Raw genomic sequence first — 24,295 nt, 5'->3', positions numbered from 1 at the left:
AAAGGTCACAAGAGAAATATGGTATCACTAGTCAGGGAAAATAGATTTCTTTCTGATCCTGAAAACATTGTTTGTAGTACATTCTTTTTACCATAAAGAGAAAACAGCAGAATCAAGCTTCCAGAGTGGGGAGGGGGGGGCAGCTTATTACTAGCAGGAAAGGGAATAGAAAGGTCTATGGTACCAGAGCGCATTGTTACTGAATAGATCTCAGTATAGGGCTGAATGTGCAATCAGAACACTTCTGTAGTGACATTACTGTAAGTTCTCAGTGAGATGAGTGAAACCAATGCACTCAACTCAGACCTTTTATTCTCAATACCGAAGAAGAAAAATAGAAGGTCGACTGTGGGTTTGGTTCTGTAGGATCTAGGGATTTTATTCACTCACAGGAAACATAGGGTATTTTAAGTGGCCACATTTCTCACCCTGAAGAACAACTTAAGCTACAGATGTTGTAGGAAAAGTGGGAGGTCATTAACAGTTTCAGTTCTATTATTTTAGTCCTAAACCCCATTCTTCTGATGCACTTTGCTCTAAGAGGGCTAGAAAACCAGTATCTTTCATAGTAATGACTTCCAGTTTACAGCCTTCATTTGTTATATTTCCTCAATAGCTGTTGTGTTGAGATTAACTGCATAAATGGTCTGCAGCTGTCTGTTATGAATTAAGGGAGTTTAATCAAAGTATTTCTAATGTACAGCATAATGATAATACATGGGGGAAGTACTATTTAAGAGATAATGATGGCTTCAGAAGATCACTGTTGTAATGTTTAGTACATATGCCTTCAGCATTGAATTTGTTGTTGTTCTGAATATGCTTAATGGATCAGTGAAAAGCTGCCTAATGCGGGATTGTTTGATGGGGCTGACAGAGCTGGAATTAGCCCATTGCTGTTTACTGCATACAGCCATTAAGATTAATTGCTGCCAGATAATTTTGACTGTTTTTATCTTCGGGAAAAAGTGTCACTAATGGGTTTATAAATTGGTTCACTATTACTAATAGTAAGGCCAGTGTAACAAGATAGAATGTCAGCTAATTCTAAAGATAAAGGTAAAAAAAAAGTATAAAGTACTGTATGACTTGCTAGTTTTAAGGGATACTGTTATCTAATAACAGACACACTGATATATGATGCTCATTAATGCTATTTCCTGGGCTTTGGGTTGAACCTAATAGATGCTAATAAAGTCTTATTTGATGTCCCATTAAAAAGCTCAATCTGTTTTCTGCATTAATGCACAGGGTTGTTTATCACATCTTTGATGACTGAAACCCAAATCTCAGTCTGTTACATAACTAAAAGGGCTGAGTGGCGGGTACCTATTTGGGTCTTTACATATGTGGAATGTATTTAATTCAATTAGAGAAAAACTTACAAATCCTATGTCTTTATAGTCACACTACATACACTATATCCATATTTTAGTTTAGAGTTGAGATTGTTTAGGGATACTTTAATTTTAATGGAACGGTAGCACTGAAAAAAATCCAAGCATATTTCTTTCTGAGGAGTTAAGCAAACTGAATAAGAGAAGGGAAATACCTGTAAAAGCTTGTCCATGAAATATACAAGTTATTGTCATCCTTGAACACACTGATTTTAATATACTAAGTTGGAAAGCTTGTTTCCAAAACTTTGTATGTATTTGCATACAATGATACTGTAAGTTGCTAATTTGCCACATATTAAAATGAAATTCTTTGAGCAGTAGATTTCAGATGTATTCATTCTTTATTTCTCACAGTGCTCAAATAGAAATGCAAAATAAAATCAGAAATAGACAGATAGAAAGACAGGGAATATTTAATGATGTAGAAGAAACCAATAACTCATGAGCAGCGAAGTTATCCTTTTCTCAAGGAAGGATGGTGTAAATTATGAAGTGATTCTTTTCTCAAGTCAAAAGCATATTTATATCTTTCAACATCACTTTTATATCATGCTTAGAAGTTTTTACATTAAAAAAATGAACTCTAGAAGTGAATCTTAAATAATATATTACAGGTTATTTTTCACATCTTCCTCTACAACTCTTTATTTGCTTGTTTCATCTGGTTTGACCACAATCACACATCAGTTCATAAATAACCCCTCTGTGAGTAGAGTTGTGGAGATAGGATGATTATCAATTTCATTTAATTTATAAAAATAGTCACTTTCCTAGCTTTCCTATTCCAATCCTAAGATGAGGTAGTTTCTCTAATGGATTAGCCCAGAACTGAATATAAAAAGTGTTTAATTCTTTTTTTTTTTCTTCATGGCTCTTATCTTCTATTAGACTTGTGTTCTCCATTAGACTGTGAAGTCCTTGAGAACAGGAACTAGCTTTTGCCACATAGTGCAGTGCAGTGCCTGGCATGTAGTAGATGGATTGGCTGACTGCATAGACTAGTTGTAGAAAATGCCTACACTACTTCCAAGTGGAAGGAGAAGGGAACAAGCATTAATTTCATGCCTGTTATGTGCCAGGCACTGCGCTAATCATTTCTCAAATATTCAATTTGATCCTTACAACAACCCTGGGAAGTGGATGCTATAATAATCTGTCATTTTACAGTTGAGGAAACTGAATTAGACAGAGGTAAAGTGACTTGTCCAATGTCACACAGCTAATATCTGAAGTTGTATTTGAACATGGGTCTTCCTGACTCCAAGCCCAGTATTTTGAATACTGTACCACCTACCTGCCAAGGAAACAAGTATAAGATGGTGTTTGCAGGATATTTTTAACTATTCAGAATGAAAGCTCCTATGCCAGCCCTCTTAGGGAAGAGAAGGGAAGGTGAGGGTATATAATGTGACCTTTATTAAGTGCATGTCACTGATAATGACATAATAGAATAAGAATTAATGAAGATTGTGTCCATAGTATTTTAGAGTAGGATATCTTTTATAGACTTCTATTGAATTACAATAATGGTCCAACATATTAGGCTGTAGGTTTAGAAGAACTGGAATTGGTTTGGCAAGCAACCCCTTGAAATTATGTCTCTTTGGCTTACCTTGCGCCCACTCAAATCTCAAGGATCTAAGAAAGTAGCTCAACATAGTTCATGTTTAGGTCTCCATAGATATGGGTAAAAGGTTCTCCAGCACTCACACAAACATTCAAGGTAACAATACATATTGGGAACATGATAGCTTCTATTTCACCACAAAGAAAATATAAAAATCCCCTTACGTGCTCATAGCTGCCCCCAAACAATATAGTTTCTCCCTTCAATGAGTCCTACATTTTCCTAGAGGGCCCTTTAAAGTCCACCAGACTTATAGTCCCATGGTTTAGACTCTCTTAAGAGGCAAACTACCTTAGGATATCTAGAGAGACAACCATACAACATTTTGGTTAGACCTACTTTCATCTCAGGAATGCATACAAGTATCAAGCCTTGTGGTAATTCCCTAAGGTTTTGGACTTCCTCTGGAAGGAAAATGAACTTAAAGTTGATACAGGTAATTCCCTTCCCATCAAACTTAATGCCATTGGAATGATTAATTTGGGGAGGGAAAGTCCATGACTTCTGTGTATTTGTTTTGTTCTGTTCATTTCATTTTGGTTTTGGCTCTTTCATGTCATAGATTTAGTCCAATGTTCCTGCTGTAGTTATTGGGTCCATGTGAGAAATCCTCTTCTCCCTAACAGGCTTCTATGGAAGACAAGAAGGCTAGAATCTAGAACTCGTGAACTTATATTACATAGAGGCAATTCCAGGCCTGGCCCTATCCAGGTACTCTCCCTCCTCTCTTTTCTTAGACCACAAGGCCTCTGCAAAGTGTCTAGATGACGTAATGGATAAAGTAATGGACATAGAATCAGGAAGACCTAAGTGAAGATCCTACATCAGGTACCCTTAATTCCTTTCTGATTCTCTTATCAAGTCATTTAATCTTCCAGTTTTCTCATCTGTAAAATGAAGATAATAATAACACCTATTTCATAGGATTGTTGTGAAAATCCAATGAGATAACATATGCAAAACACTTTGTAAAATCTGTATTGCTATATAAATGTTAGCTCTTGGCATTAGTATTCATATTAGTGTCTTTACCCCCAAAACAGCCACTGGCAACTTTTGCAGAGAGGAAAAGAGTTGAAGGGAAGCAAAGCCTCCCCCCTAGATGCCCCACCCAGACCAAAGTCTGTTCTTAGCTCATCAAGTCTCTTAATATTACTCAAGAAAAAAAAACAAAATTAAAAAGGGTCTGATTCTGCAACTGATCCCCTTTATAAGCCTAGTACAAAAGGATAGTTCATTTCATGATATCCTAATCAACCAGTTCTTCCTTAATCGATATATACTGGGTTGAGAATAGGTCAAATGAAAACATCTATGCCTTTTATTTTTTATAGAGAAATGAAATCATAGTCTCAGTTGAAGGTTTGCTACACTATAAGCTCATCACGTTGATCAGTGAATTCCCCTGATCAAGTCTCTACCCAATATTACTATATCTTAACCAGGTATAAAGATATTCTCCTTCTCCAGGAAGTCCAACTTTCCCATTCCCAGTTTGGAAGATACCAATGGAAGTTCTCCAGTAGGATGTGAGCTTCCTTGGAGGTGGGAAAAAACAATTTTTTTTGTCTTTTTCATCGTTATCATTTAATGCAATGCCTTACCCAGAGTAGATACTTAATAAATGTTTGTTGAAGAACAGGTCCCTACCAATTGGGAATTGCTGAATGAATAGTGATATTTGAAAATAATGGGATATTTTGTGCTCTAGTTAATGGTGGATATGAAGAATTTGCAGGAACCTTGGAAGACCTTACAAAATAATGCAGATCACAGTCAGCAGAACCAAGAGAAAAATTTGCATAGTAACTACAATATTGCAAAGGAAAACAATATTGAAAGACATGAGAATCCTGATCAATGCAGTGGTCAAATAACCTCAGAGGACAGATTGTGAAACACAACTCCTTCCTTGAAGAGAAAAAGAGGTGGATGGTACAAAACGAGGCGAACACTATCAGATGTGCCCAATGTATTGATTTATTTAGCTTAACTATAAAACAAGAGAGAGTTCATCTGAGGCAGAGTCATTTGGAAGTAACAGTGCTGTTTTTAAAAAAAAGTCAAGATGTTAAAAAAAATGTGCCGAAGTAAATATACTTTCCTATCTTTCTCAAAATGTGATAACTTCCTTTGCCTCTTTGCCGATATACTGTGTGCCTTTATTTGTCTGAATTAGCAATGTGACAAAATGATTTTAAGGTTTTTAAAGTAATAAATACATATATACATAATAAATAAATAATACGATAGCCCTGAATCAATTTTTCAAAGCATGCCTAGATTTTGGATCACCTTTCTTTTAAATATTCACTACCCCAAAGCAACATAAAGCCAAAACACTAGAATATTTCTTCACCTATTAGCTGTTTTGTATATGTTGGTTTGAAAAATGGGAAACATTCCGGAATATGCTCAGTTGAGAAACCAAGAGGAAACCTATATTTCAAACCTGTTTCTCTTCCAGTGCTATGTAAATTGAGACTGATCAGCTTTAAATGGTGGAAACTCAGCCGAATACAATGACAGTAGGAACAAAATGAATGGCTCGCTGAAATTATGTTCATAGGAAGAAAAGCTTTCTTAAAATCTAACTATCAGGAAAATGCTGCTTAGATTCAGCCTGCGGCACTAAGGGCTCAGAGCACTAAACCATACACATTTGTTCTACTCAACTACAACCCTGGAAGTTGCACCAGCAGGTACTTTAGGCCCATTCACAATGTGGAGATTTTTAACAAGGATGGGCACAAAATTACTGCTGTTGGAAAGGAGCTAAATTTGCAGCATCCCCTTGACATCTGCTTCATTTCAATAATTTCCAGCCATTGAACCTCTATGTGAATGAGCATTAGGAAACAGAGCTATGTTTGGTTACTAATTTGAGCCTATTTTTTTCCTCTTTTTGGCTTTTTTCAGTTTGAATTTAGTTTTTGTGGAAAATGGTGAGATTGACAGCTCCAGTGACTAAAGCCCCTCCATCCATCCATCCATGCACAGTACAGGTGTGCTCACTACTAACTCCCCTCACCTACAGCTAAGCCTAGGTCCCGACCAGCACCTCCAGAGTTTTCATTGGCCTTTCATCTGGCCATTTGTTAGTGTCAGTTACAAAGATGATTTGGCAACGGGGCCAGCTCTCTGTTAAAAACTAAGCTGAGGCCATCCGCTCATTTCACTTTAGGCCTTGCAGAAATCTTCTGAAGTCTCTCTCAGGTAATAATGGCCTTCAGTGCAGGCTGACCTGGATTTGAAATTCTGACCTACTCTTTTTCTGATGCGAAGATCAAATATCCTGAAATTGATTTACCATAAGACAGGATGAGCTGCTCTAACTTGCCCAGGAGGAGTGGAATATTTCACTGGTGGGTGAGACCTGCCTTGCTATCTATCAGGTCTGCCAATGCTTTGATAGGGAAATATCTTGAAAGAGGATCTAGTAGGAGGAAATCAGATAAATCTGTCATGCTAAATCTCTAATACTGGCTTTTGTCAGTTTCTGATCCCCACCCACGACATTTTTTACTTCACAGTTGCCCTATTTTAAATCATGACAGTTGGTCTCCCAAATTCTTTCAGGAATAACTTGAAAAACTCATACATGCCATTGCCCTAATTTGCTAATATATATTCACTAATGTACAGAGATCTGTACATGAGACTGTGCTCATTACAAATAACAAGTTTTCTCTGATGCTACTGGGCATATTCTTTATGTCTGCCTTTCTAAACTACTGACTCAATTTAGAATTACAACACTTGGTCCTTTGCTTTTATTGTATTTTCCCTGTAAAACTCATTCTCTTCACATTATAGTCTGTCCAGGGCCATAGAGGGCATTCTAGGACCAGTCATTAGATGTGTTTGATGCTATTTATTTAGCTCAATTCAGTTTTTCTTTGCTCTTTGAAGCTCCGTGGGTTTCTGAGATGCTTATGAGGGTGGAGGGATGGAGTGTTATACTTTGTTTAAATATTGATTGATTGGTATTTGTACCTCATTTATGATCTGATTGTATACCTCCACAGACTACTATAGACAGCCTTTCATTAAACATGTTAGTTTAATCAATCTGAAAATTTTCCGTACTCAGTACGCATGCGGTATAGCTATACTGTCATGTACATGCAATAGCTAAAAAGAAATCCAGCATGTTTCAGTTGGCATATGAGGAGAAACCTTGTAAATGCATTTTGCTTGCCTTCAATGCTTTCCCCTGAGTCTTTTTTTTAATATCTAAAACCAGTTTCTAAAAAATTGAACCAAATACCCATAGGTACTGTAGGTTGAGTTTTGCTTGCTTCATAACAATAGATCATTTCAAAGGCAAGTATGGCCCCTCAGTGCCCCCAAAAGGTCTATCAAAGGAACACCATTTACCTTCTCTTTAGGAGTTGATTATAATTCATGGGAGACAGTGCCCGAATTCATTTCTCTCTTATTCTTCTTTTTATTCCCTATTTTCTTTCATTATTTTCCTCCTTACCTGGGGAGGAAATATTGTTTATCTTCTCATTTTAAATATTTCCCTCTCTCTCAGCCATGCCCTAGCTCCTGGAATGAGCCATTTATATTTGCTAAGTAGACTTTTTCTCTGCCAAGATTTTATCTGATTACCTCACAAGCAAGCCAATAGAGTATTTTTGGAGCAAATTCTCCTCAACCTTTCTGCTCCTTTGGAAGTGTTTATTCTGGCCTCTGACTAGAGACTTTCTTTGTTGTCACTTTTTTTTTTCAGAGAACTGGCCTTTCTGACCAGTCTTTTATTTTTTTCCTTTGGAAATTAGACCCTCATTGCTTATCCTACTTATAAACTGATGCTACTGGCCTAATTAAGCTAAATATATTTTCATCAAATCCTCCTAGCTCTGTGACTCTGGACAAGTCACTTATTCTTCAATTTCTTCACCTGTAAAATGAGGAGGTTGCATTTGATGACCCCTAAGGTCTCTTAAAGATCTAAATCTCTGACCGTATGATCCTTACTATAACTCTGAGCAGGAGGTTTTATAGATGTTATTCCATTTTACCTATGAGGAAATCAAGGTTCAGAGATGTTAAGAAACTAGTCTATGGCCACACAACCCCAGCACATTTCTGGCTGACTCCAAGTTCAGCACTCTGTCCTCTACATTGAAGGAAGGGAGCTGCTACCATTACTGGGAAAGATAATTGAATTTATAATGTAATAACTTTCATTATAATTCAATAATTTGGTATAATTGTGATCTCACTGCTTTGGACATGGGTTGACCTAGGGGACAGTGAATGACAGTTATGTGACAGATTAGCTGATGAGCCATTTTTATAAAATATTGGCTTTGGAGAAGTTTATTCTGCCTCAGAAAAAGGAGATCCCAAGCTAAAATGATGAATTAGTACTTCAACAATATAGCAAAAATAGTGGGTTAACTAAGTAGATAGAGTGGCTGGTGTACTGGGTCGGGAGTCAGGAAAACTCATCTCCCTGAGCTCAAATCCAGCCTTAGATGCTAACTAGCTATGTGACCCTGGGCACTGCTTGCCTCAGTTTCCTCATCTGTAAAGTGAGCTGGAGAGTGAAATGGCAAATCACTCCAGTACCTCTGCCAAGAAAACACCAAACAGGGTCATGAAGAATCATGACTGAACAACAACAGAAACTGGGATTTGACCAAGGTTGTGACAAGTGGGACAAAAATATATGTTGCTTGATTGAAAACTCTCAATTTCCAGCATACCATGTATAATGATGAATAGAGTTGTGTCATATAAATGAAGGAAAAAAGATAGCGATGCAACATATTGCAAACTCTTAAAAGCATGTAATTGTTGGTTCGGGACTCCAATACTGGATTCAGTGTTCACTAAATTTAAGCACAAGGTGTATGTTTGACTTATGTATACACATTACATTCTATCTGATTTTACCTCCTCTCATCAAACCCTAGGATCCATGATCTCTGGAGATCTGCTTGACCTAGCATGTCAGAGTTCCAGTTATAGAAAAGCCCTATTCCAGTCTTTTGGTTTGTTTGTTTGTTTTGTTTTTTTTAAGTTCAAAGAGAGGTGATGGACCCAGGATACATACTGATAATATATCTTTTTTCAGACATGACCAACGTGAATTTTTTTTCTTTGCTTGACTGGGTGTATTTGACATGAGGGTTTTATTTTTCTTTCCTCCAAATGGGGATGGGTGAGAGAAAATAGATTTTTGTACATTGAAAAAAATTTTAATTTAATTTGAAAAATTATAATGATCAGCTTAAGTGAAAATTTTCTTGATCCCTATAGTTACTTGTTCTGATTTCCTCTTATTTTGTGATATACATATAAATGGTATTTATTTATCCATGTAAATGTTGTTCACCCCAGCAAGGATATTCCTTTGATCCTATGTTGATTTATACTACCAATGTCCAGATAAATGAGGAAGATAGCTATATGTAACATGGAATACTCAAATGTTAGGACCAGCAAAATCACAGACAAACTATGTCCAACATAGAGTAAGTAGATAGGGAGGGAGGGAGAGAAAGAGAGAGAGAGAGAGAGAGAGAGAGAGAGAGAGAGAGAGAGAGAAATGGAGAGAGAGATAGATGAATGATGGATAGATGGATGGATTTATCAAAGGTTCACAATGTGCCAAGCACAGTTCCAAGTACAGGGAATAAAAATACTATCAAGCAAAAAATACTTTCTTTCAAGGAACCTATATTCTAATGGGAAAAGATAATTCATAATGGGATGTAGAAAGGCCCCTGCCTTCCCCTTTCCCTTCCCCTTCCCCCCCGAAGGTACCCTCATGAAGGCATAGTTAGAAAACTCTGTAAAACTCTGGGAAGTAGTGTGGGAGTCTGGACTCCAGAAAAATAAGGCAAAGGCTGACCTATGATTATCAGACCACTCCAGGGATGAAGTCCAAACTTCCAGAGGGGTGAAGACTTTCATGACATTGCTTTTTTTCTAGTTCTCTTCCTACTTGTATGACTACTTACTCCTCAGGATCTTTATTGGCTCCTCATTAAGATCATGCCCACAAGTGAGTAAGTGAGTGAGTATGTGTGTATGTGTACTTGTGTGTGTGTGGGGGGGTGTTCCTGAAGGCTCTGACCTAGGCTTTCTCTCTGTCTCTTTGTCTTTTAGTCACTCTGTCTTCCTGTCTTTCAGTCTCTGTCTCTGTCATTCTGTCTCCTGTCTGTGTCTGTCTGTCTGTCTCTCTCTCACACACACACACACACACACACACACACACACACACACACACACACACACCACACACACACACACCATTAACTACTATAGGTTTAGTTGTAATCTCTATGCTGATGACTCCTAGATCCCCATGCCTATCTAGCCCCAGTCTCTTCCTTGAGCTTCCATCCCACGTCACCAATTGCCTATTGGACAATTACCTGTTGAGTTTTCCTGGAGAGATGTCTCAAACTCAACACATACCAAAACAGAATTTTTTTTTATTTTCCTTTAAAGTTCACTCCATTTACCTGTGTGTAGAAGGTTCTATTCTTCTAGTCTCTGGGGTTCATAACAATGGTGTTATCTTCAACTCATCTTCCCACACTAGCCGTCCCCCATGCACTCTCTGAAATGCACTCCCTCTTCATCTTCACCTCAAAGACTCTCTTTCTTTAGTTTCAAGGTACAGTTCAAGGAACACCTGCTACATAAAGCCTTTCCTGATTCATTTAACTGCTTGTGCCCTCCCTCTCAAACTACCTTGTATTTAATTACATCATATTTGTATTCATTCTCTTTATATTTATTCTGTATATGTTTATCTGTCTCCTTGGGATGTCCCCCAGTAGAATATAAGCACATTGTAACTAGGGATTGTTTCATTCATTTTTTTATCCCCAGTGCCTATCACAGTGCCTGGTACATAATAGGCCCTTCATAAATATTTGTTGATTGATTGTTTAAAGACATATAACATCTAGAAAAAGGCACCCAGAATAGAAAGATGTTAGGAGTCAATGATATACAAAAGTCATTTGAAGGAACTGGGAATATTTGATCTGGAGAAGACAAGTCCAAGAGGGGCGATGTAACTTTCCTCATGTATTTGAAGGATTGTCATGTGGAAGAAAGATTAGATTTGACCTAGGATAGATTTAGGAAAAGTGGGAGGGAGACAGACTTTAGCTAAGTATATAAATGAACGTCCTAAACATAAGACTATCCAAAAATTAAAGAGACTCCCTCAGGATCTACTGAATTTCATGTCACCAGAGGTTTTCAGATAGGGTCAGAATGCCCACTTGTCACTGATACTGTAAAAAAGTTTCTTTTTTAGATATAGATTGGACTACATGACATCTGTATTCAAACTCTGAAATTTTTTATGAAAAGAAATGAGTTGATACATAAGCTGTGATACTTTTTTAAAAAGTTCCCTCATTTTCTTTTTGTGTTATTTACAGTCCAGTGAATTTCTATTAGTCCCCAACAGAGCCATCAAAAGAGGGAGCAAATAAAAATGGAGACCTCCCCTACTGTCACCATCCAAAGAGTGCTTACTTTGAGAAAAGTGATGCCTGCCAACCACACATCAACATGGCATAGCTTTGTCAAATCAAAAGAAGTGCAGAAATAGATCATAAATAAAATGAGGCAATCTTTAAACTCTTTTTTGTTCTACAACTTTAGAATGTATACATTAGCTGCTTAGTCTGCTATCATTTTAAATAACAATGAATTTCACCACCAAAACCCCACCACATTTAGAAGTTACTATTCTAGTAATTATTTGAAGGTACTAGAAAGAGCTGCCTGAGTCTATTTCATTAAAACCTGCATCCCTACCCTAAACCCTGAAACTAATCCTGACTTCATGCAGGGAGCTGTGAGGAGTTCTGTGTCAGTAGTTCATAGGATGATAGGATAACACACAATTAACATTGTAGTGGAAGCTTCGTAGCCAAGTTCCCCAAAAGATGGAGCATTTGCTAAAAACCTACACCTTAATGCCTTTTCAATCAAAGACATGTCACCAATGACCCTAGACAATAAAAGAAAATAGAAGCTCTTTGTGAAGAGTTAAAGTGTCCAAAAAAAGAAGAAAGTAAACTAAGAGATTTTCAATGAGAAATCACCTATTTTCATTTTTTAAAATGGAATTTCTTTGTATTTTAAAATAAGTAAATACCTTTTCTCATAATGTGTTGTTATATTTTGCCTTTCTTTGTATCCTCAATGCTTAAATAAATGCTTCAATGGCTCATGCCAGTATTAGTGACTGCACACATATTTGCACTTACATGACAATATAATTTTCTTGGTCTAGAAAGATTAATGCTGATACAGATAAAATAACCATTAGGTAGGATGAGTCTAATATAAAATCTGACTGGGTAAACTACTTTTCTGGATAACTGCAGTTTTGTCTAAATAAGGAGTATTCTTATTTTAATCTAGGGTTGTATAGTACCATCAGCATTCCACGCCAGCAAAATACAAACCAATCGAAACCGTGCATTTAGCTAATCTTTATATATGATTCACAATCAGACCATACTTCTCCTTGCTTAGTCATTCATTTATCTCCCATTTCTGCAGTAGTGAATAGTAGGCTTATGGGCATAAAAGCGTAATGATTTTTTAGTTAAACAAATATGTATATATATATATATATATATATATATATATATATATATATATATATATATATATATATATATATATATATATATATATATAAAGCAACTACTATGTGCAAGGCCCTGAACACTAAAAAAAGGGGCTTAATAAAACAGCAAATGAATGTCCATATTCATTCTCTATCCTTCCGTAACTTGTAGGTAAAAGACAATTAAGGAGTTTTGCATCATGGCCAATGGAAAATGAACTTGAATTAGAATCAGAAGGGGAAAAATATCATCAAATTATGGATCTTCAAAAAAGTGCTAACTTTCATCCTCCTTTCAATCTTAAATTTAGAGACTAGTGGAAAGAATGTCTTTAATGAACTGAAAAGCTCAAATTTGTCACAAACATGGGTGCTAAAAATTGTACTCGGGAGCCTAAATACCATACCGTATCCATTTCATGACCTACTACTGTCTGAGAATTTTATAGCTGCAGGATATCATTGGAAGTTGCAGAGAATCAAACAGGAGGGATGGAGGTTAAAAGAGAAGGAACAACAAAAAATGATTAGTCTGGTGAAATAGGCCCTATGAGGAAATGCTGAAGGATCTTGGTTTAATTAGCCTAGAGAAGGGACAGCTGAGAGGGAACTTAATAACCGTCTTCAAGTACGTGATGGGATGTGAGCAGCTGTTTCTACTGAGGACTGGAGAAGGGCTACATTATACCAGGAGAGATTCTAGTCTGCCATTAGCAAGAACAGCACATCTGCAAAGTTGGGAGACATGGGGATGTGTACTAAGGAAGTTTAAAGTATCATTCTCTGAATGATTTTGAGGAAAAAAAGATTAGGTAGTTATCCTTATGAAACATTTTGAATTTTGTCCTTTGCAGAGGCTGTATGTGATGATATCTGTAATTCACTTCCAGCTCTTTAATTCCACAAAAGTATAGTAGGTGTGAACAAGACAAAAAGAAAAAAAATAATAAGGAAAGAAAATATGGGAAGCAGTCATCAGGAAACATTACATTCATCATAAAAGGTACACCCTCTTCTAAGTGAGCTCACTCTTCTCCCATCTTCCTTCTGCTGTCTCTTCCTTCTCCCCTGTATCTCATGAAAAGGTAGCCTTATTCCTTATTGCTAACCTTTCTACATGCATAAGCAATCCCGTTTCATCCCTTCTCTTCTGATAGATTGCCTTTTCTGTTACTCTTATCATTTACCTTCAATCTCTCCTTGTCTACTAGCTCCTTCCCTACTGCCTATAAACATGCCTTCCCCATCCTCAAAAAAATCATCACTTGATCCTTCCAACCCTGCTAAATGCCATCCTTTATCTCTTCTGTGACTTTATCTCTGTGACTAAATTTGAGAAAGCTACCTAAAATAGGTGTCTCTACTTTTCTCTCACTTTCTTCTTAACCTCTTATAATATATCTGCTGACACTGTTACACTGAAAATTCTCTCTCCAAAGTTACCAATAATGTCTTGATTGCTTTTTATTCAATATTCATTCTTCTTGAATGTCTCTGCAGTCCTTGACGCTGCCAATCACCCTCTTCTCCTTATATTCCTCCTCTCTGGGTTTTTGGGACACTATCCTTTCCTGGTTCTCCTCCTATCAGTCAGACCATTAGACTTTTCCTCAGTCTCCTTTGCTAGATCACTATCCAGATCATGCCCTTTAACTATAAGTCTTTCAGAGGGTTCTGTCCTGGGCAATCTTCTCTTCTCCCTCTATGCAGCTTCACTTAGTGATCTCATCAGCTCGCAGGATTTTAATCAGTATCTCTATGCTGATGATTCCTAAATCTACTTATCCTGCCCCAACCTCTCTGATGATATCTAATATCATATCTCAAACTGCCTTTTAGATATCTTGAACTAGATTTCCAGAACACATCTTAAACTGAACATGTCCAAAATTGAACTCATTATCTCTCCTACTAAACACTGCCCTGATACATACTTTACTTATTACTGTAGCAGGAAACACCATCTTCTCAGCCCTCAGGCTCACAACCTCAGTGTCATCCTTCACTTCTCACTATCTCATCCTCCATATCCAATCTGTTACCAAAGCTTGCAGATTTCACCTTTGCAATATCTCTGGAATACTCCTCCCTCCCCCTTCTCTCCACTGACATTGCCACCATTCTGGTCCAGGCCTTCACACCTCTGGCCTGGGCTGTTGCAATAGCTTTCAGGTAGGACTTCCTGCCTGAAGTCTCTCCTCACATCCATCTTCATTTCAGCCACCAAAATGATTTTTCTAAAGTTCAGGTCTGACAATCTCACTCCCTAATAAATAAATTCCAATGTGTCCCTATTATCTTCAGAATCAATAACAGAAGTCTCTGTTTGACATTCAAAGTTTTTCATAACCCAACCCCCTCCTACCTTTCCAGTCTTTTTTACACTTTACTCTTTGCCATATACTTTTTTATTTATTTATGTGTGTATTCAATTTTAGGTTTCAACATTTGCTTTTATAAGATTTTGAGTTATAATTTTCCCCCTTCCTCCACTCCCATTCCACAAGATGGCATGCAATCTGACATGGACTATACATGTATGATCATATTAAACATATATCCACATTAGTCATGTTGTGAAAGACAAGTCAGATCAAAAGAGAAAAACTATGAGAAACAAAAAAGACCAAATAGTGTGCTTCACTCTCCATTCAGATTCCATAGTTCTTTCTGTGGATGTAGATAGCATTTTCCATCGTGAGTCTTTTGGAATTGTCTTAAATCATTGCATTGCTGAGAAGAACTATGTCTAACCAAGTCAGTCAATGTACAATGTTACTGTTACTGTGTACGGTATTCTCCTGGTTCTGCTCATGTTACTCAGCGTCAGTTCATACAAAACTTTCCAGGTTTTTCTGAAGTCCACCTGCTCACCATCTCTTATGGAACAATAGTAATCCATTACATTCATATGCCACAACTTGTTCAGCCATTCCTCAATTGATGGGCATCCCCTTAATTTCCAATTCTTAGCTACCACAAAAAGAGCTGCTATAAATATTTTTTGTACATGTTGGTCCCTTTCCCTTTTTTATGATCTCTTTGGGATTCAAACCTAGTATTCCTGTATCGAAGGGTATGCTCAGTTTTATAGCCCTTTATAACCTTTTGGGCATAGTTCTAATTGCTCTCTGGAATGGTTGGATCAGTTCAAACTCCACCAACAATGCATTCGTGTTCCAGTTTTCCCACATCTTCTCCAACATTTATCATTTTCCTGTTTTGTCATGTTATTCAATCTGATAGGTGTGATGTGGTACCTCAAAGTTGTTTTAATTTGGATTTCTCTAATCAAAAGTGATTTAGACCATTTTTTCCGTATTACTATAGATAGCTTTAATTTCTTCATCTAAATACTGCCTGTTCATAACCTTTTACAGTTTATCAATTGAGGAATAACTTGTATTCTTATAGATTTGGTGCAGTTCTTTATATATTTTAGAAATGAGGCCTTTATCAGAGACACTGGCTGTAAAAATTGTTTCCCAGTTTTCTGCTTCCCTTCCAATGGGCTTTGTTTGTGCAAAATCTTTTTAATTTAGTGTAATCAACATTATCCATGTTGCATTTCGTAATGTTCTCTATCTTTTTTTGGTCATAAATTTTCCCTACTCCATAGATCTGACAAGTAAACTGTTCTTCGATCTCCTAATTTGCTTATAGTTTCACTTTTATATCTAAATCATGTACCCATTTTGACTTTATCTTGGCATACAGAACAAGATGCTGGTCTATGCCTAATTTTTGCCATACTATTTTTCAGTTTTCCCAGCAGCTTTTGTCAAATAGTGAGTTCTCATCCCAGAAGCTGGAGTCTTTGGGTTTATCAAACAGTAGATTACTGTAGTCATTGACTACTGTGTCTTGTGTACCTAACCTATCTTTTATTAATCTGGGCAATTTATATTTTTCTAAATATTCATCCATTTCACTTAGATTGTCAGATTTATTGGCATACAGTTGGGCAAATTATTGTTTTAATTTCCTCTTCATTGGTGGTGAATTCCTTTTCATTTTTGATACTGGTAATTTGTTTTAGTTTCCTTTCTTTTATTAAATCAAATTAACAAAAGGTTTATCAACTTTATTGGTTTTTTCATAAAACTAGCTCTTAGTTTTATTTATTAGTTCAATTGTTTCCTTAATTTCAATTTTATTAATCTCTCCTTTGGTTTTCAGAATTTCTAATTTGGTATTTAATTGAGGATTTTTAATTTGTTCTTTCTCTAGCTTTTTTTAGTTGCATGCCCAATTCATTGGTCTCTTCTTTCTCATTTTATTCATGTAAGCATTTAGAGATACAAAATTTCCCCTAAGAATAGCTTTCACTGCATCCCATAAGTTTTAATATATTGTCTCATTATTGTCATTCCCTTTGATGAAGTTATTGATTATTTCTATGATTTGTTGTTTGACCCATTCATTTTAGAATTATATTATTTAGTTTCCAATTAATTTTAGTCTATCTTTCCATGGCCCCTTATTACATGTAATTTTTGTTGCATCATGATCTGAAAAGGATGCATTTAATATTTCTGCCTTTCCGCATTGGATTGTGAGGTTTTTATGCTTTAATAGAGGCCTGTCCAAAATGCAGCCCATGGACCACATGCAACCTGCTGTGAGATTTATGTGGCTTGCCTACAAGCATAAAAATTTACATAAATGCTTTAGTAAGTGAAGCTGAGCTACTGCAGAGCTCTCACTAAAATGGCAAATCAAAATATATTGTCTACTTTTTCAATAAAATCCTAAGGTTGGACAGCCCTGCTTTAATACATGGTCAATTTTTGTGTAGGTGCCAAGTGCCACCTACACAAAGTGTATACAAGGTATATTCCTTTCTATCCCCATTCAATTTTCTCCAGAGGTCTACCATATCTAACTTTCCTAAAATTCAATTTACCTCCTTAACTACTTTCTTGTTTGTTTTGTGGTTAGATTTATCTGGTATAGTTTCGCTATCTATTTCATCTTGGAACTCACTTAACTTTCCTGTAAGAATGTGTATGCTATATCACTTGGTGCATATATATTTAATATTGATATTATTTCATCATCTGTGGTGCCTTTTAGCAGGATATAGTTTCCTTCTTTATCTCTTTTAATTTGATCTAGTTTTTCTTTACTTTGTCTGAGATGCGGATTGCTACACCTGCTTCTTTTTTACTTCATTTGATGTATAACATATTCTGCTCCAGTCTTTTACTTTTACCCTGTGTGTATCTCTCTGCTTCAGATGTGTTTCTTTTAAACAACATTTGTAGGATTCTGGTTTTTAGTACCCTCTGCTATCTACTTCCATTTTATGGGATAGTTCATCCCATTCACATTTACAGTTATAATTCCTAACTGTGTCTTTCTCTCCATCTTATTCCCCCTCCCTGTTTTATACCTTTATCTCTCCTTTTACCCTATCCCTCCTCACCAATGTTTTGCTTCTGACCACTGTCTCCCTTAATCTCCCTCTCTTTCTACCAGCCCCCCTCCCTTTTCTTTTCCCTTTCTCCTCCTACTTCCCTGTAGAGTGTGATAGGTTTCTATAACCAATTGAATGTGTATGTTATCCCCTCTTTGAGTCAAATCCGATGAGACTAAGGTTCAAACAATGTTCGACCCCCTCTCTTTTGTCCCTCTACTGTAATTGGTCTTTGAGCCTCTTCCTGTGATGTAATTTACCCTAATCTGCCTCCCCTTTTTCTCTTCTCCCAGTACAATCCTTTTTTTATCCCTTAATTAATTAATTATTTTAAGCATCACATCGAATTCAAGTTATTCCCCTACCCTCTGTTTATGTATACCCCTTATAAATGTCATACTAAAGATATAGTTCTCAAGAGTTATAATTATCATCTTTCTGTATGGTGTGTAAACAGTTCAACCTTATTGAATTATATCTATTTTTTTTCTTTCTGGTTTACCTTTTTATGCTCCTTTTGAGTCTTGCATTTGAAGATCAAATTTTCTGTTCAGATCTGTGTTTTTTTTTTAATCAGGAAGGTTGAAAGTCCCCTATATCATTGACTCTCTTTTTCTCTGAAAGATTATACTATAGTTGATTCTTCGTTGTAATCTAAGCTCCTTTGCCTTCCAGAATATCATATTCCAAGTTCTCAGATCCTTTAATGTAGAAGCTGCTAAATCCTACATAATCCTGACTTGTTTCCTTCTGGCGGCTTGCAGTATTTTCTCCTTGGCTTGATAATTCTGGAATTTGGCTACAGTATTCCTTGGAATTTTCATTTTGGGGCTTCTTTTGGTAGGAGATTCTTTCAATGACTATTTTACCCTCTTGTCCTAGGATGTCAGGGCAGTTTTCTTTGATAATTTCTTGAAAGATGCTGTCCGGGCTCTTTTTTTGATCATGCCTTTCAGGTAGACCAATAATTCTTAAATTATCTTTCCTGGATCTGTCTTCCAGGTCAGTTGTTTTTCCAATGAGGTATTTTACATTCTCTTCTGCTTTTTTTCATTCTTTTGATTTTGTTTGACTGATTCTTGATGTCTCATAGAGTCATTAGCTTCCACTGTCCCAATTCTAATTTTTATTATTTTCTCCAGTTACCTTTTTTATCTTCTTTTCCATTTGGCCAATTCTACTTTTTAAGGAGTTGTTTTCTTCAGTGGATTTTTTTTCCATTTGGCCAAGTATATTTTTAAGGTATTGTTTTCTACATTCAATTTTGGTCCTTCCTTTTCCAAGCTGTTGACTCTCTCTTGAACACCTCTTATTTCTCTTCCCAATTTTTCTTCTACCTCTCTTATTTGACTTTTAAAATCCTTCTTGAGCTCTTCTGAGAATACTTTTTAGGCTTGAGACCAGTTCATATTCCCCTTTGAAGTTTCAGATGTGGGTATATTGATAATGTTGTCCTCTTTTGAGTCTGTGTATCGATCTTCCCTGTCCCCATGGAAACAGTCTATGGTCAGTGTTTATTTTTGATTCTTGATCATTTTTAGCCTATTTTGTGGCTTTTAAAGTTGAGCTCTCCTGCTGGAGCACAGGAGGCAGTGTTCCAAGCTTCTTGTGCTGGGGTCCAGGAGCCTGGTCACTAGCTTTGTGCCCTGGGGCCTCAAGTGCTGGTGGCTGGAGGCTGGAGGGATCTGACAGCTTTCCTGGTGCTCTGCTGGGGTCTCAGTGGTGTCTGGCATGTGCTGAGGCCAGGTTGTGTTTTTCTGCATGTCCCTGGGGCTGTACTGAAGCACCAGGAGGTCTGGATGCTGGAAGACTCCTGCCCACCTGGGGCTGTGTTGAAGCATGTGGAAGTCTGCTACTAGATAATGCCTGTCTGCCCAGGGCTGTGATGAAGTAAGTGGCGTTTCTTCAAGCTAGAGTTTGCTAGTTCTCCTGGATGTGCTTAGGCATCTGAGGGGTCCTGGTGTTGGTGTTTGCCTGTTCCACTACACTGGGGCTCAAGATCTCCCACTGGTTTGCTAAGGTGGAGCCTGCCAAGTACTTGGTGGGATGCTTCCTGTCCTGGACTGAGCTCCCTTTCCCCCCAAGATATACAGACATTATTTACCCATCATCTAGGTCTCCTGGATCAAAAGACTGCTCTACCCCATCTTTTGGCTGGCTCTGCTGTTCCAGGATCTGTTCTGGGGCATGTTTTATGTGTGTTTGGGGACAAGAATGAGAGAGGGACAGCAATCTGCTACTTAATCCACAATCTTGGCTTACCATATACTCTTTGATCTAGTGACACTGACCTTCTGGCTATTTCCACTAACAAGACACTCCATTTCTTCGCTCTAGGTATTTTCTCTGGCTGCCCTTCATGCCTGGAATGCTCTCCTCACTCATCTCTGCCTGTTGGCTTCCCTGGCTTCCTTTAATTCCTAACTAAAATCCCATATTCTACAGGAATCGTTTCCTAAATCCTCTTAATTCTAATGCCTTCTCTCTTGCAATTGTTTCCCATTTACCCATATGTAACTTGTTTGTATGCATTTGCTTGTCTTCCTCATTAGACTGTGAGTTCCTTGAAGGCAGACGCTGCCTTTTGCCTTTTTGGTAATCTCAGCACTTAGCACAGTGCCTGGTACATAGTAAATGATTATAATTGTTTATTGACTGACCCTCACAAGATGAGCAGTTTGTACAATAAAGGAAAATATGTCTAAACAGCCAGCTGCTCTGCCTTTAGAATTTTGGTCAGTTAGTTGCTGTGAGTACTCTCTTTCCAGTACTAGACATCTCAAAAATTGTGATATTGTCCCTGGTCTGATGAAGTTTTTCATTTAGTAGGACAGATATGAAACATACACAAATAACTAGAATATACAATTGAATAAAATAAGTATAAAATATGATAAAAATCATAAAACAGATATAAAATATAATGTATAATATATAAATATAACAAATGCATAATAGATGCAATATAAAATGAGATCTGAGTAGGAAAAGATCATAACTTCAACCATGGTAGTCTGGGAAGATGATGTATGTATTAGTACCTTATGAAGTCACAGAATTCTGTTACTAAGATAGATAAATAGATAGATAGATAGATAAAGACTGGGACAGATATATATATATATATATATATATGTATATTATATATATGTAGAGATAGATTAAATAGAAAATAGAAAGAGACAGAAATAGAGATAGAAATAGATGATAGAGATAGAGAGACAGAGATAGATGATATAGAAATGGAGACAGAGACAGTCTTAGATATGGAGATCAATATATGTAGTAAATGGTTAAATGTAAAAATTCTAGACAAAGTAAGGTGCCTGTCAAATGATATAAACCATATTTTGGGGAAATTAGACCTATGACTTTATTGACATCAGGTTCTCCTGATAAGGAAAACTCCCTTTACCAATGAAAACTTACAACCTCTCTGCAACTTGCTGTCTTAGAGTTATCTGGAGGCATGAAGATATTAATTGCCTCATCCACAGTAACATAGGCAGTACATATGTAGAGGTGGGATTTGAAGGTGGGCTATTTTGAGTCAAACTGTCTCTCCTCTACTCCATGCTATCTCTTTAAACTATATAATAGATGCAGTATAAAAACATATTTTGTGAAACAATTTACTGTAGATTTCCTTCAATTTCCTAAACTCAGCAACTTTAGTTTTTATTATTTTTATTATTCAGCTTAAAATATGATTAGTTTCCACACAATTTTTCAAGAATTTAGCTAATGAAAAGCCATGAAGTATGGAAAGGTATGATATTTCTTCCATAAGACTGGAAGCTACCTGAAGGCAAGGTCTGTTTCATTTTTGTCTTCTTCTCAATAACACCTAGTACTATATTTGGTATGTAGTAGATGCTTAATAAATTCTTGCTGAATTGTATTAATCTTAAAGCATTGGACTCTGAAGATCTAGATTTGAATCCTGATTCTGACATCTACTAGCTATGGGCACAACCTCTCAGCCTTACTTTTCTCCTTTGCAAAATAAGATTAATCCCCACACTCCCTGACTTATAGAATTGTTGTATGGCCTTGGATACATTAGAGAGCTATGAGTATGAGTAATTGCAGTGTAAAGTTAGGTAGTCCTTATTGGTAGAGAGACATCAATGAGAAAATTTCCCCATAATGTAATTTAGGAAGTAAGGGATAATTTTAATACATGATACCAGAAGACTCACGAACATACAATTTGCAGGTCACTGACAATGCTATCCTGCCTGTCCTTCTATCTCTGGTCCAGCACAGGAAGAGCTAAGCTAAAATAGCCACTAGAAAAAGGACCAGATAACCTGGCTGCTTTGATGAGAATAGTGTGTTAGAAGAGATTAGGAGTGAGGTCAGGGACAAAGGAGGAAGTCTAATCCCGAAATCTCCTCCACTAAACTGCAGCAACCTTTTTTGGGTTTTGTGTGGGTATTTCTACGTGTGATAGTGGTGTGGGGGGGTTTTGTTGTTGTCATTGTTTTGTTTTTTTAGAGAAACAGCCCTTTCTTTGGCAATCCACTGGAGGAAAGCTTCTAGCTTCTAGCTTCTGTCTCAAACTGCTGCTCCGTTTTCTATTTTGTGCTTTTCTTACCATGACTACAGGTTCTGGAATGCAGTGCAGTCAGTCTTAGAATTAATCAATCCTTATAAAGCATAATGTAAGTCAGTGGGAAAATAGATTTCTATTTACCTAATTTCACTTTACAGGCAATCATTCAGAAATCTATTTTAAATACTGAGGAAAACCTTCAGCATACAAAGACACCATGGAAAGGACTAATTTCCGTTCCCACACATCAGCCTTTTCACCTACATTTGTTCACATGTTTAGTAGAAGCATCCCTGGTAATGGTGTCTTTAAAGATATGCATATATGTGTATGCGCACATATTTTAGTATAATTTAAGAGGAAAAATTTAAATCACAGATGATTTCATGTAACATCACTGATACATTGGATTTGGGGAGTTTGATAAGGTTAAAGATGAGAATGAAAGGGAATTAAGAAAAACACGTTTTGAAGTTATGTGGTTATTGTGCAGACACTTAACTTCATCAGAGTCAGGAGTTCTCAGTGTGGAAATTCTCTCCACTGATACAGATTGGCAACTTGTCACTACAATAATCTAGAAAAGGTGTCTGGGGTTTTGTGAAGTTAAGAGATTTGCCTACGGTCACATAGCTATCGTGTCAAAAATGTAACACTTGCTCTTATGTATCAGAGGTTGGTATTCTATCCACTAAGCCATACCACCTTTCCTCACTTTTTTTAATAATTGCTAATAAATTAACATTTTACATTGCCATGGTACTCACACTTAGATAGGTTGATTCGAATGGACACTAATACTGTACTATTCTATTCAATTACAAATAAAACAATTCCCATAATTGTACATTTCTATGTGGTTGGGTATGCTGGTACTTAAGCTCCTTATTGAAAGGGAGAACTAAATATGTGACCTGAACCTCAGCCTAGATTTCAAAAGGAAACTTCTTTAAGGTTCAGGTTATTATTACTAACATTATTATACTTTATCACATAGCATCATCATCATCGCCGTTTCTGGTACTAATACGACCGCTAATCAGCTAAAGCTAGTGCTAAATTCTTGTAACATCATCAGCCTCCCTTGCCAAGAACATAATAATAATCTGTTGTTGGTATAGAAATCTCCCACTGATAATGTCAGTCTCTTAGTGCTGAACAAAAATTGTTTTCACCAATCCCTACGCCATTTCCTAAAGCAATTCTTCTGACTTGTCACCAAGCCTGATAGCTCCTCAAACAACAGCTGCTTATTAAGCACCTGCCCTGTGCCCAGCATTGTGCTAGGTGGTAGGGGAGGGAGAGGATTGCAATGAAAGAATAAAACATGGTCCCTGCTCTCTAGACCTGTCAATATGGTGGAAGAGCTGAGTCTATACACACAGGGAAAAAGCAGGAAATCCTTACAAGTTCTAAATAAATGAAAATATATCACTAAGTTTTGCTAGACATCATAGTATAGTGGATAAAGAACCAGTCTTTGAATCAGAAAGACCTGTGTTCAAGTTCCATTCTCTAATGCTCTTGTCTTGATTATCATACTGGTTAAATTGATATATTTTATAGAAAGAGCTAAATATAAGACTCAAAGGCTATAAATCCTAATCCCTTCTCTGACACTGACTTGTTCTGGGACCTAAGTCAGTTAAACCGACTTAACTAC

Source organism: Trichosurus vulpecula, chromosome 4 (assembly GCF_011100635.1).
Source record: "Trichosurus vulpecula isolate mTriVul1 chromosome 4, mTriVul1.pri, whole genome shotgun sequence".
Classification (NCBI taxonomy): domain Eukaryota; kingdom Metazoa; phylum Chordata; class Mammalia; order Diprotodontia; family Phalangeridae; genus Trichosurus; species Trichosurus vulpecula.
The sequence above is the reverse complement of the archived record's forward strand: the minus strand, read 5'-3'. Positions refer to the sequence as shown.